Consider the following 12185-nt stretch of genomic DNA (forward strand, 5'->3'; position numbering starts at 1 on the left):
ACGTAATTTAGCGTCGTCACTGCGTAGAGATCACTCAGTCGTCCTCATGCATTTGTAGTCATATCATCGTCATTTTCGAGCGTTGGCATCCAATTATCACACACAATCGCTGTCATGCCGACTGAATTCAGACCGTCGTCATCATATTATCACTGCCACCAAAACATTGTCATCTCATGGTAATCATGCCATCTTTGTCATTCCTTCTTTGACATTCCATCGACGTCGTTGCGTCGTCGTGAAACAGTCATCGTGATGCCATATAGGGCGTTCCACCATGATCATTTGGTTGTAGTCTTTCCAGTATCATTGTGCCATTGCCATTATGCCATCGTTGTAATTTCATTGTTTTCATGCTATTGCCGTCTTTGCTTTGTCGTCGCACAGTCATTGTCGTGCATTTGCGGTCATGTGGTCATCGTGATTCTATAATGATTCTTCCGCCATAGCAAGTCTAGCTTCATCACCCTATTGTCATGCCATTGTCGTCATCATACAATCGTCACAGTTGCAACATCAGTTCGATAAGTCGTCATCATCATGCCACCATCTTCATCGGACTCTGATCATGCTTCGTCGTTATCCTCTCATCGTCATTCATTCGTCGACATTTAATCATCGTCATTGCGGTGTCGTCATGCCAACATTGTCATGCCATCCTGGTCGTTCCATCATCCTCATTCCATCATCGTCTTTTGCTTGTTCAGCGGCACAGGTTTATGTTGAGTGAGACCTTTTCTGCTGTAAATGCGTCCATCTTGGTTGTACGTTCTCTTTGCAAATCGGTGCTGAGCAAGAACATCTCTTTTCTCAAACAACAGGCTTTGTTATAACCGACTCAAACAAAGCATACGATCCACACATTTTTTCTTTTCTTTTTTATTTTACTGGCCTCGCTGATGTAACTGGCCTTCTATTTGTTTGTCTGAAGTGGTCCTGTTTTAGGGCAAAGACAAGTGATTTTAGCAGAGCCCTATTGGCATCCGTAGTCAGTATATTTCAATGCGAAGCATTCTTCTCCCTGTCCCGCCACGTTTTGGCGGGCGAGCCTATTTTACTGCTTTTGTGGGCCGATCGTGGTGATTGTGCAGCTTAAAATTATATGCAGCTGAGGTGACTGGGTATGTGCACTGGCCAGATGGACACATTGCGTGCACTTGGGCCACCAGGTGTGGTCCACTTGGTATGTAGACCTGGGTATGTCTCACTGGACATGTGCCAATGATCATGCATGCACGTGGCCAGTGGGTTTCAGCTTGCTTTATATATTATAATCTTCACTTTACAAGCATTACGTCCTAATTATTATTCTATCCATACAGCAAATATTTCCGGCTTAACCATTTGCTGCACAACAGTTACATTATTTATACAACCATCCTCTACAAATTATGAATGCTTCGCATTACGTTGACGTGAACTGCAGTCGAGTCCGCCAATTTTTTTCTCTCGCATATATTCAATTCCATTCTTATGGTCACGTTTATATTACTCCCAATAATGCGACATCTGGGACAAGTAGGATGAATTCCTTCAAAGTTGGGCTGGTTTTGTTGCATTCTAAACAAACCCTTGCCCCGTATTCACATAAACATCTTACGCTAGAAGTTTTTGTCAAAAAATTTCAGCCAATCTTGATATTGCACGTATCACTGGGGAAGGCGGATAGCTAATGCAAAAGAGCAGTTACGAACAAAAGGCTTTCAGAACTCAACACGAGACGTAGACTCATCTGTGCAGATACCTAAATCTTGGACCTTAAGTACTTCTAGAACAGCATTCGTCTTGAAGTTTGGGTAGCACTAAGCGTCCCTACAAACTCGGGAGTAATAACCGAAAATGCATGCTCCACGCATCAAATTTAGAGGAATACAAGAAAGAACTCCAGCAACCGCGTGACAACAGAGAATAAGCGGGAAACTACTGCAGTTGCCGCCAGACCTATTAAATCGGTAAAGATGCCCCACTCCATGGTTCGGTGCTCCATCGGTTCATCGAAATAATTCATCGCATTTCCCCGCGCAATATCTGCGTCGTTGTTTAAGGTGAGGAGAAACGCGCGAAGCAGAGCGAATCGGAGTTGTTTTATTACGCGTATTCTCTTACTGCATTCGTCACACGCCCAGTAAAAGAAATTAGAGCGGAAGCACCTAGCTACGCGAGTCTCGCATTTTTATTTCTCTTCAGCGCAAGCAAGTTTCCGGAACAGTAAGTACACAGGCTCCAAGCACACGCACGATCCGTCGTTGCACGGAGTTGGTTGGCTGCGTGCGTCTTGCTCATTCGCAGCGTGCTATTCGCAATCTGCGACAGTGAACGCTCCGACGGTGAACAGAGAACGACAGCGCAAGGCTGGGATTTAGTATATCGAATTATCTCCACAGTTACATTTTACGAGCACTTCTTCCATAAGGAACGGATGCGCTTCCTTTAAGCTTACAACTATTATGCACTATATGTTGTGAATGGACTTGCAACGGAAGTGCACGTGTAGTTAATAAAATATGAGACAGTGGCCGGAGAGGCTGGTAGGGATTACATCCTGAATTATGGTGCAGCAGGCGACAAGGTACGTGGGCGAGCTCGGATAGTCTTGTATAGAATAAATTTCGTGAAAAAACGCAAAGCCATGCTTGTGTAAACAAACAGCGTTACCCTACCGCGGGATGCTTTCTGTGGCTTGCTTACGCTTTGTTAACGTAAGTTATTTGGATATCTTTATGAACTGCTTATGCATACTATGAAATAGAGTTTTCAAAATGAGCGAACTCGGAGCTGCCGCTGTACTCTACTAGGTGGGATGCACGCGTTGTTGGTTGTGTTGATCACCAATAAATGCTGATCTGAGTATTGCTTTTTCTCAATCCACCTGCGTCTATACCGACGTGCTACAACGTCCCCGCCGAGGAATTCGGCGCCGCCGTGTAGATTAGCTGTCATCTGGGCAGTGGTTCTGGCTGCACGACAAAACGTGAGGTCACACAATGCTGCATCTGTCCAGGAATAGCTGGGAAAACGCAATATTCCAGCTTTATGCCACATCCATCAGTCTTATTATTCTGATCTTACGTCGAGTGATTTGTTTTTGTTTCCGATTGTGGGAAAAAGAAACATAAGTACAAAATGGCAGCAATCAAAGCGTCTGCGACAAATGAACTGATGATTATCCCCAATGAAGCATTACTTGTTTGTTTCGTTGACTTAAAGAAGTGACAGAGCTGCAGCTCTGTGTAGAGAGCCTCAGCGAACAGCTTCTATAACACCAATATTCAAGGGTTATTAAGTTGAAGAAATTATTTTTAATGAACTCAATCCCGGAGCTTCCTTAAAAGGAAGGCTGATTACGATAGTAGAAAAACATAGTGTGCTATCAATCATGTAGAATAATCCTTCCTATCAGCAATTACAATACTTGTATTGTACCTGTGCCGAAGAATCAGTTTGATTTGTGCCTTTTGCAGTTGTCGTTACCTACCTGCTTCTTCTCGTCTCTGTCATTTTTTGTGATATTTTTCAACAAAGTAAAGTAATGAAAGTCGATGTTTGCCTAGAACATATTTTATTCGTACTTGTATAGAAAGTTGTCCATGAACTGCACCAAAGAATTTACGTAGGAGTTGGGAATCGCACCCACTGTTGAATGAAGGGGGTTAATTCATGTTCGGTGTTTCATAATATACAGAATTACTGAAAAAAGTATGGGCGGGCATTAATTGGTATTTACGAAGCAAAGCTAATTTATTGGGCAATAACGCATCCAGATATATGTGCAATGTCACACCAGCGCGTAAATGTATTTTAGAGGACCATTAGCATAAGCGTAACTAACGAAGTGAAACGTGCGCCCCCCCCCCCCCCCCCCCCGTATAGAATTATACTGCGCAGCGGTAGCCGCGGCTCTCTAAAGGAAGAGGGAGGGAGGAGTTCGCTTCCGTGGGTGTTTGTACCTTCTCAAACAAAAGGGGGTGATTTATTATTAACTTCTCAGGTTACATTTATACCCGCAATGATTTGTTTTCCTTGGATATCATAACTTGTAAAAAAGTCACGAAGTTGTTTGCAGCCAGAAGGACGAAGTGAAGGGGAATCCATGTACAACGCATCATTTCCATACTATCTGAACTACGCAGCTTGCTGGTCCACCCAACATCAGCGCTCAAGTAACCTCTAGCGATTGTAAAAAAATCACTACGACATAAAGCAGTGAAAGTTGTAATGCCTGAGCAGTGCGGACTTGTCGGCTTGGCGTCACGTGTTCAGCAGAAATGAGTAAGCGCATTTGCTACTCGTGCGCTGTCCGCAGGACACCGCCAATGGACGCCAACGTGCTGCGCTTAAGACATCTGTTACGGCGGCCGCATTCTATCCAGCCACTACACAGCAGTTAACTTCCCGCCTCGGCACCGTTCCCTGTTTTTACGCGACTAACAAAAACCTCTAATTCCGACCTAAAATTGACAACTCTTCATCTGCACTTGAAAAGACAGAAAAAGATATGAAGTCTAGTGGAATGATTTTCACCGTCACATTAAGGAAGATAATAAGGCTAACTTTATTTCTGTCACACCAGGTGTCTTACATGGTGCCTTAGAATGGCAGATCGCAGGACAGGGTAGTATTAAAGATTCGTGTATCTTATATACCATCTTCAAGAGACTGTTTGGCTATATCGTAGCTGTGTTATGACGAATTCGCAAACATGTGTATCAGTATCTGTATGTTCAATACGTCAGGAGAAGTATTGTGTATTTAAAGATGTGGGTTGGTTTTAATGAGTCTATAGAAATATATTTTAATTAAATAAAGAGACAGAAAGATATTTCGTACACGTGAAGTTTTTTTCAATTCCGCTAGACAGTACGAAACTAGCTGGGAGAACTATCATTTTAGAAAACGAAGTCTTGCAGGAATTACTCTATGAATTTCTATTTTTTTATCAAATGGATGTTCTATGTTCACACAAAGATAACTTCAGAAAAAAGCTTCAGAAAAAAGAAAAAAACGAAATTAAATGAGGCCAAATGACAATATTTTTCAGAAAATATGCACCAAGAATCATTCACGTAACAAAACCCGGAACAGCTTCATGGGAGGGCTGAAAAGTGTTTACGCGGCTAAAATTTTATTTGCACCTGGATGGTGCAAACCGGCTCTGAAAACGACAGTCTAAGAAAAATACAACGTCATTTTGGTTTATGCTACTGCGTTAGAATGAGCCATGATGAAATACAGCAGCAAGGCGGTATGAAAAATTCGAAGAAGTGTGTAATCCTTTCAGTGGAAAAATTTTAGCAAGGGATCATTTTGTTTTGTTATTAAAAAAACGAACTGAAATTTAGCTCCACCATTGCAATATTATTTACTTTTTCACTCTACATAGCATCTGCAGCCACCTAATGGTGTAGAATGACCCAATAGAAAAACAGCGCAATGGTAATATTTCATCACATAACAATCACAATTGCAGCAAATGCAAAAACCTACATCAATAGCGTCTCCGACATCGTGAACCTTTCCTGTGCTATATACAAGCTATGAATGAACAATTGTAATCGACGAATGTTATCCATGATACAGTTTTTTCAGAGTCCGACAGCATGAGCTGAGTTGACACTTTAGTAATCCGCGTTTTGAATTTTTATGAGGCTGCTACGTTTTGATTTCGTTTCTGCTCATCAATATAATTCCAAAGGTGACTTCCTGTTCATTGCACCTGTGCACGATGCCATTTACCCATTCTCATTTTTGGCTTAACATCCTTCCCTTTGATGATGTCCGTGCCGTTCACCCACCTGAACTCTTCAAGAAAGGTTATACAGTATTTTGTTAGAACTTTTGTGAAATTGTTGCATGGTAAAGGGGCCCTACCACTTTTTAACGAAGTGGAGAAAATCATTTAAACTGAAATAGGCAATTTCAGAAATACTCTATTGAAGAAAGCACTTCAACGCGTTCAGCAGAAGCGGAGTCAGTGGCAATCGAACACGGCTTCCGCTGTGTTCGCATTCCTTCTTCAATGCCTTGCACTGTGAAGGCCATGGAGTAGTGGGGCGTGCCGACAGCGCTACGACTTCTAAATGTCACCATGGCGCCAGTTCACCTTTCACTTTGGATCTTAACGTAGACGCCAGGACGTGCGGCTTTCGTGCCTACGATGCGGTAAACATAAGCCAGATGCCGTTGTCCTGAGCGAGCTCCCGTGTCCTTAGCCAGTGGACTAGTGGCTACACCCCGCGGCGGCCACGGTATCTACGCCATGTAGGCGACCGCAGCTTGATGCCAGCTATCGGCCAATAGCAGCCGTCAAAGGGAGTGGCAAAATAGAGTGTCGGGTGACGAAATAAAGCGTCCAGAAGGGATGAGAACTGGGCCTTCTGTTGAACAGAGAACGTTTGAGAGAAAGGTGGCTTAGCGTTCCGCTTTCGAACTCCAGGCACTGCGTACGACAGCAAAACTTGGCTGAGATTTTCACAGCAGCGTACGCTACCCGCGGGCTATGTCATTTCACCGAGCCATAGGGGTGGTTCAGGGTCCTTTTAAAATAGTAAACTAGAAAAAAAAGCTAAACGAGCACTGTTGCGGAAAGTGAAGAAATTTGCAAGGTAATAGAAAACTTGCGGTGGCATTATGGTGAAGTTTCTATGAAAAAACGAATAATCTACCAAAGTGTCTTAACCCTATAACTGGCAAGATACGAATGACTGGGCATAAAGTTTATTTGTTGCTTTATTTTTTCATGCTGCACAAATACATACTAAATGAAATGTGAACACGTTTCTTCAAAACCTACACCTGACACAGTAGGTCAAAATATTGTTGACCTGGCGGTTAAACGTAAATATATGGTCCAAGACTATAGAGCTTGTGACTTGCTTTGCTAAGGTCAAGGTCAATGACAAGGTCCACTAAGAAAATGGAGATATAGGAGAAGCAAATAATTGTAACCATGTGCTGCTTCGTCATTTTATATACATATATACATTGTAGCGGTAACGAAGAATGCCGCAAGTGAAAGAAGAGGAAGAGAAGGACAAGCAGAAGGATAGAGTAGGAATGGGTAAGGGGGCTGAGGTGCCAAGACAGGTGGAGCTCGATCAGTGGAAGCAGGCGACACGAGGCTTGAAACAGATGTGATGAGGTCGGCGATGCGACTCTTTGCGGAAGACATACGCTCTCTACGGAGAGTAGTCTCTGGTGAACGCTTGCTTCAAGAGAGAATAGGAGAGCAGCCGCTAGACGGGCGCAGGCTGACTGCCAGTGGAATCCGAATCGGCAGAGTGAATGCTTGAAGGCATTTTATCAGAATCGGAAGCCTGAGGTGACGGCGACAGTAGCGGAGTAGTGGCGTCACTCGCAAGAAGGGAAGCCGATTCTCTGGCTTCTGCACGTGTGTACTTGAAGCAGATAAACCGGGCGGAAAAAGGCCATTCCTTAGGCAGCTCTTCACAGGTGGCAACGGCGAGATGATTTTGTTAGATACGTGCGGTTTCGCAATACTTAATCTCCCTCTTTCCTAACATCAGCAGCGATTAGCTGCAGTCAATATTCTGGTACCAACGTGCGGCAGCGGAACCATTTGTGTTCATTACGAAGAAAAAAATACGGAAACTGACTTCCGCGGCAGACGCGACAACTACTGTTATGAAAAAGAGGCGCGACACCCCTGCGTCTACCCTACCGCTCCGGCTCGCTCTTCTTGCTGGAAAGCGTGACGATACTCTCGTCAGAGAGTGGCATTGTCGAGTTGCGGTTAATATTAGAGAGGCGAAATCCCAGTCGGTCGATATCTGCCACTCTTACTACATACGTGCGTGGCTTGCAATTTGTCAAGCTTATCTAATTACTAATCGGGGGAGCTACCAAAAACTGATGTGCCTGGGGCTTTGTAAGAGCCTTGCAGCTACGCTGCTCTGCCTCCCAGTCGGGTGCACGCCGTACAATAGTTCCCGGGTGCGGGGGGATGACAGGCATCCGTTAACATGCACCCACAAAGCGAATCCCAGCATCAGAAAGAGTCGAGGGCACGTGGTACGCAGCACACATTACGGTTACACGGTGTCTCTAATGACGAGCGGCTAGGATTGCTCGCGAGACACTGCCTATGTGTATTTGCAACGTTTCTAACACGAGCGTTGGCAAATATCTCCAGTTGACTTAGCAGTGTATTTTTTTTTTCAGTTTCTGTCAGTGCTTTCTCAAAGTATAGACCCGAGAGCGATCGCGCCCGGCTATTCCACGCTCAAATCAAATATAGGTTCCTTACTTTCTTGCTCTCTGTCCTACTCATTCTCAGAGGCTTCTATAAGTTGCGTGCGCGCTCTGGCAGGTAATCGTTCATGTAAGTTGTCTCTCTTACGCCTTTTACTCGATATATGTTTTGTCTACTTCATTTCATTGTTCTTATTGTGCCACCGCGTACTCGCGCAACACTCCAAAGACACATTGAGCTCATCGTTCGCTTGTGGCATGCGGTAAATTGAAGCGCGCTGGCTCGTGCAGTTCTGTTATTAATTAAACTATAAGGGAAAAGCACAATCCGGGTATTTGTGCCCAAGCGACAAACCACATTTGATACAATAAAGAGCACTGAGTTGTATTTGCTAATATGTCGATTTAAGCCCAACGTTTCTGGGGAGCAGCACTTTATTTCAGCACGTGAAGTACCTTAAAAGGACTCAGAGTACTGTACTGTAAGTTTTTTTAAACATTCTGATGCCGTAGTATTGCAGCTGCAACACTGAAACTCAAACCTGCGCACTTCCTGCTCTGCAGCACAACACAACACTCCCTGAGGCCCCAAGATAGGTAATAAAGAACAAGGGCCTAATTTACAAGGATTTTCTTGTGTGAGCACTGTTAGCCTCTGGTGGGTCTTCGCTATTCGCTAATCATGTATACGACATCGCGATTGGCTGACATGTGCTCTTACCAACAAGTGAATAGCGTGAGAGTATTTTATTTTCACATTACGGACTGTGATATTTAGCGTGATAATTGTGCTTAAAAAGGCGAAAGATATTTGCTGTCCTGTCTTCGGTTTGCGTTTTCAGGCACAAGCTACTCTACTAATGCGCTGATCACGACAGTTAAGTCTGGATTCAAGTTTATTTTGACCTTTCACGACATAAGACCACGTAAAACCCCATAACTTAATTGAAAGTTGAACTTGATGCTGCCATGTTCTCTGCAGGGGCCACCATCCCAGGAGTCTGCTTGGAGTGCAAAAGCGTGCATAAATCATGAAGCGCGATTGTGATGCCATAGAACAGTGCTTAGCGGACACAGATACCAAGTTGCACTCTGCCACGAGGATACTAGCTCAAACAAAAATGGCAGAGGCAGTTAAAGTTTTGTTTCTAGCACGTACCGCACTTAATCGTATATTGTTGTAGATGCGTACACTCTGACCAAAGAATACTGGCCTACGCTCGTACAAAGTTGGGAAAGCTATAGAGGTAACAGACGTTTATCGTCGCACCCAGCGTACAGCCAATCTGGTGATTTTCCAGACGGGTTTTAAGAGCTACTGGACATCCGACCCATTCGGCGGTGCCGAGGAAGGCGCCGTTTGAGGTGCCGAGGAAGACTGCCAGTTTCGACGAAGGTGCAGCTTATGACAATAACTTGAGAGAAATAGTAGCCGAGCTTCATGTACATGAGGATGCGTCATGTTCAAAACTCTTCCCTTTTCTAAGAAGACTGGGTCGACCTGTATACGGATTATATATATTTTAATCTTTCGCTGACAGCTATGTGCTGCGACGGAAGAAACCCAGTAAGTCGTGCATTCAATTGTGGAACGTTACTTCATTCCATGGCAGCCTGGAACCTCCCAAAATGAAGGCCTTTGACTTTATACGGAACCTTCTGGCAACGTCGACGACAAAAATGTGCCTGCAGTGTCCATATAATTAGTATCGCAATACAAAAATCTGGTCTGTGTGTTCTTATATTCTACACATATTTAGAATTAGTATTGCTATAAATTAGTACAGACCTGGGTAAGTAAGATCTACACATTTTATCGCGTGATTGATAACTGCTTTGCCAACCTTTTTTTACAACAAGTCTGCGCTACATTCTTAACCCAAATCGCACCCTTTGAGTTGTATTGCCACACAGCAATAATCGTCATCTGTCTTGTAAACATTTCCTCCCTTTTAACGCTGCAGCGCCGCTACTTCCAGGTCACGAATGGCATGCGCGTTCTCTGCATGACAAAACTTTCTCGAGAGGAAAGTAGCAAGCGCAGCGTTTTCAAGAAAAGAAATGCAAGCAAGATAGATGACGACTATTCTTGATTGGCAAGATACGGTCCAAAGAGTGTACATTTGCTTAAGAGTGTACCTTGAACAGTTGAACACAGCTGCACACTCGCGGTGTCAACGTATTTGCTGGCAGAAATAAGGTGCTTCCGCATCATTTGAATTAGGTCTCTGTGTAGAAATTTCAACGGCGTCTTTGCTTCTTCAATTGCGCGTAAACTATTGAATCTGCTCGGTGCATCTCCTTCAACGCCTTCTATGAGTGCTTCTCTGTCTTGTGTTGCTGCTCCTTTTCGCTGCTTTTACCATGAAGAAGAACCAACTCGCCAAGTTTTACGCTGTGTCGTGCATTATAGAGATATAATTTATACTTTGAAGTTTCCTTGTAAATCTCACATTAGTGTTTCCTTACATGGCTGTGATGTTAATGCTGGGTTAATTAACTCGGCATACAGCTATATACGAGATCGATACATCGAGAAAGTAAAAAAAAAACAGTAAGGAAATATACGTGAGGAGCAGCCGAGGTTCAAATTGATGAAGGTTCGCGTTCGTAAGTGCTGTTTGACATGGTTCGGTCGCCTTCGATAACAGTGTGCCCAGCATCAAGAAGCTCTGTAATTTTTGCTTACGAACGATTGCAGTGTAAGCGCTTTTTCTTCCATGCAAATACGGGCTTAGCAAAACTGGCCTCGGCTTTGTCCTTCTGGCTTAGAATGGTAGGGTGGATTTTAAGATTAAGGGGATACTCGCAAGGCGTTTCTGTGCTTTCACACTTTCCTTTGAAATGAGGCCCTCAAGTTTGAAACTACAGACAAAACACTGGAAATCATCGAAGCATCCTAACTTACTGATGTTGCAACACATGTCAGTACACCACCTTGTGAAAAAAATGAACCATCTTTACAAAACGCTGTTACGCTAGACATCTTCGGAAGACGGGAATCGCAGCCAATCCTGATGCTGGGTCACATTCTTATTGAACGCAGCCGTACAATGGCAGAGAACGCTTAGAAACAAAAAGCTGTAAATGTACATTTCCCCTTTAATAATTAAACGCATTACAGTAAAATGTTAGAGCGCTTAGGGGCGTGGCAGCATATTTATACATCTCCAATGTTTTTACCAAGTATAAACAAAACACAATGAAGTAAATGGCATGCTAGTTCTCTTTTAACATTTCTAAGGTCATTTTTTGCCAGAGATTTGTTGTATGGCAAAGTTTAGTCTCAGTTAGCCTGTAAATACTAGAATACGATTACATTGGAAGGCTATCGAAACTCTAAAAATGTTTGAAATAGCAACTTGATTCTGCACGTAGCACACATTACCTAGCTTTAGCGACACGCACATTTCAAACTGCCTTATTTGACCAAAACGCCACTAATTACGTAGCGAGTTCAAATAACAATGAAGCTAAATCAATACTATTGTAACGATATGCTGTTAGGTTAGCTAGGTACGACAAGATTGAGCCACAAATATCACGAAATGTATCTGCTGTTTACTTCCTTAACAAGATAATAATAAAGCCTAGAAACGTATGCACTCTCCACAGTGCCTGAACACACAGTCACATTTCTGTCTGTCGTTCTTAATATCTATGTCTGCAGCGCTTGTAAGGCCTTATCATCTCTTGAGACGAAGACATCACGTATCAAAATTTCAGGATTTTATCTGTCATTACAGTGATTAGGTGTCATGGAAACACTAAATAAAAGTGGACGTGTATATTTGGAGAAAAGGGTGAACTTGAGCCGTATTCAAATAAGGAAACACGCAAAAAGATACGCCCGACAAGACTCAGCGCTAGCTGTGTAGCTACGGGTAGTGGTGTGCATATATATATATATATATATATATATATATATATATATATATATATATAGAGAGAGAGAGAGAGAGAGAGAGAGAAATCCT

This window comes from Dermacentor albipictus, chromosome 1, assembly GCF_038994185.2.
Source record: "Dermacentor albipictus isolate Rhodes 1998 colony chromosome 1, USDA_Dalb.pri_finalv2, whole genome shotgun sequence".
Taxonomy (NCBI): domain Eukaryota; kingdom Metazoa; phylum Arthropoda; class Arachnida; order Ixodida; family Ixodidae; genus Dermacentor; species Dermacentor albipictus.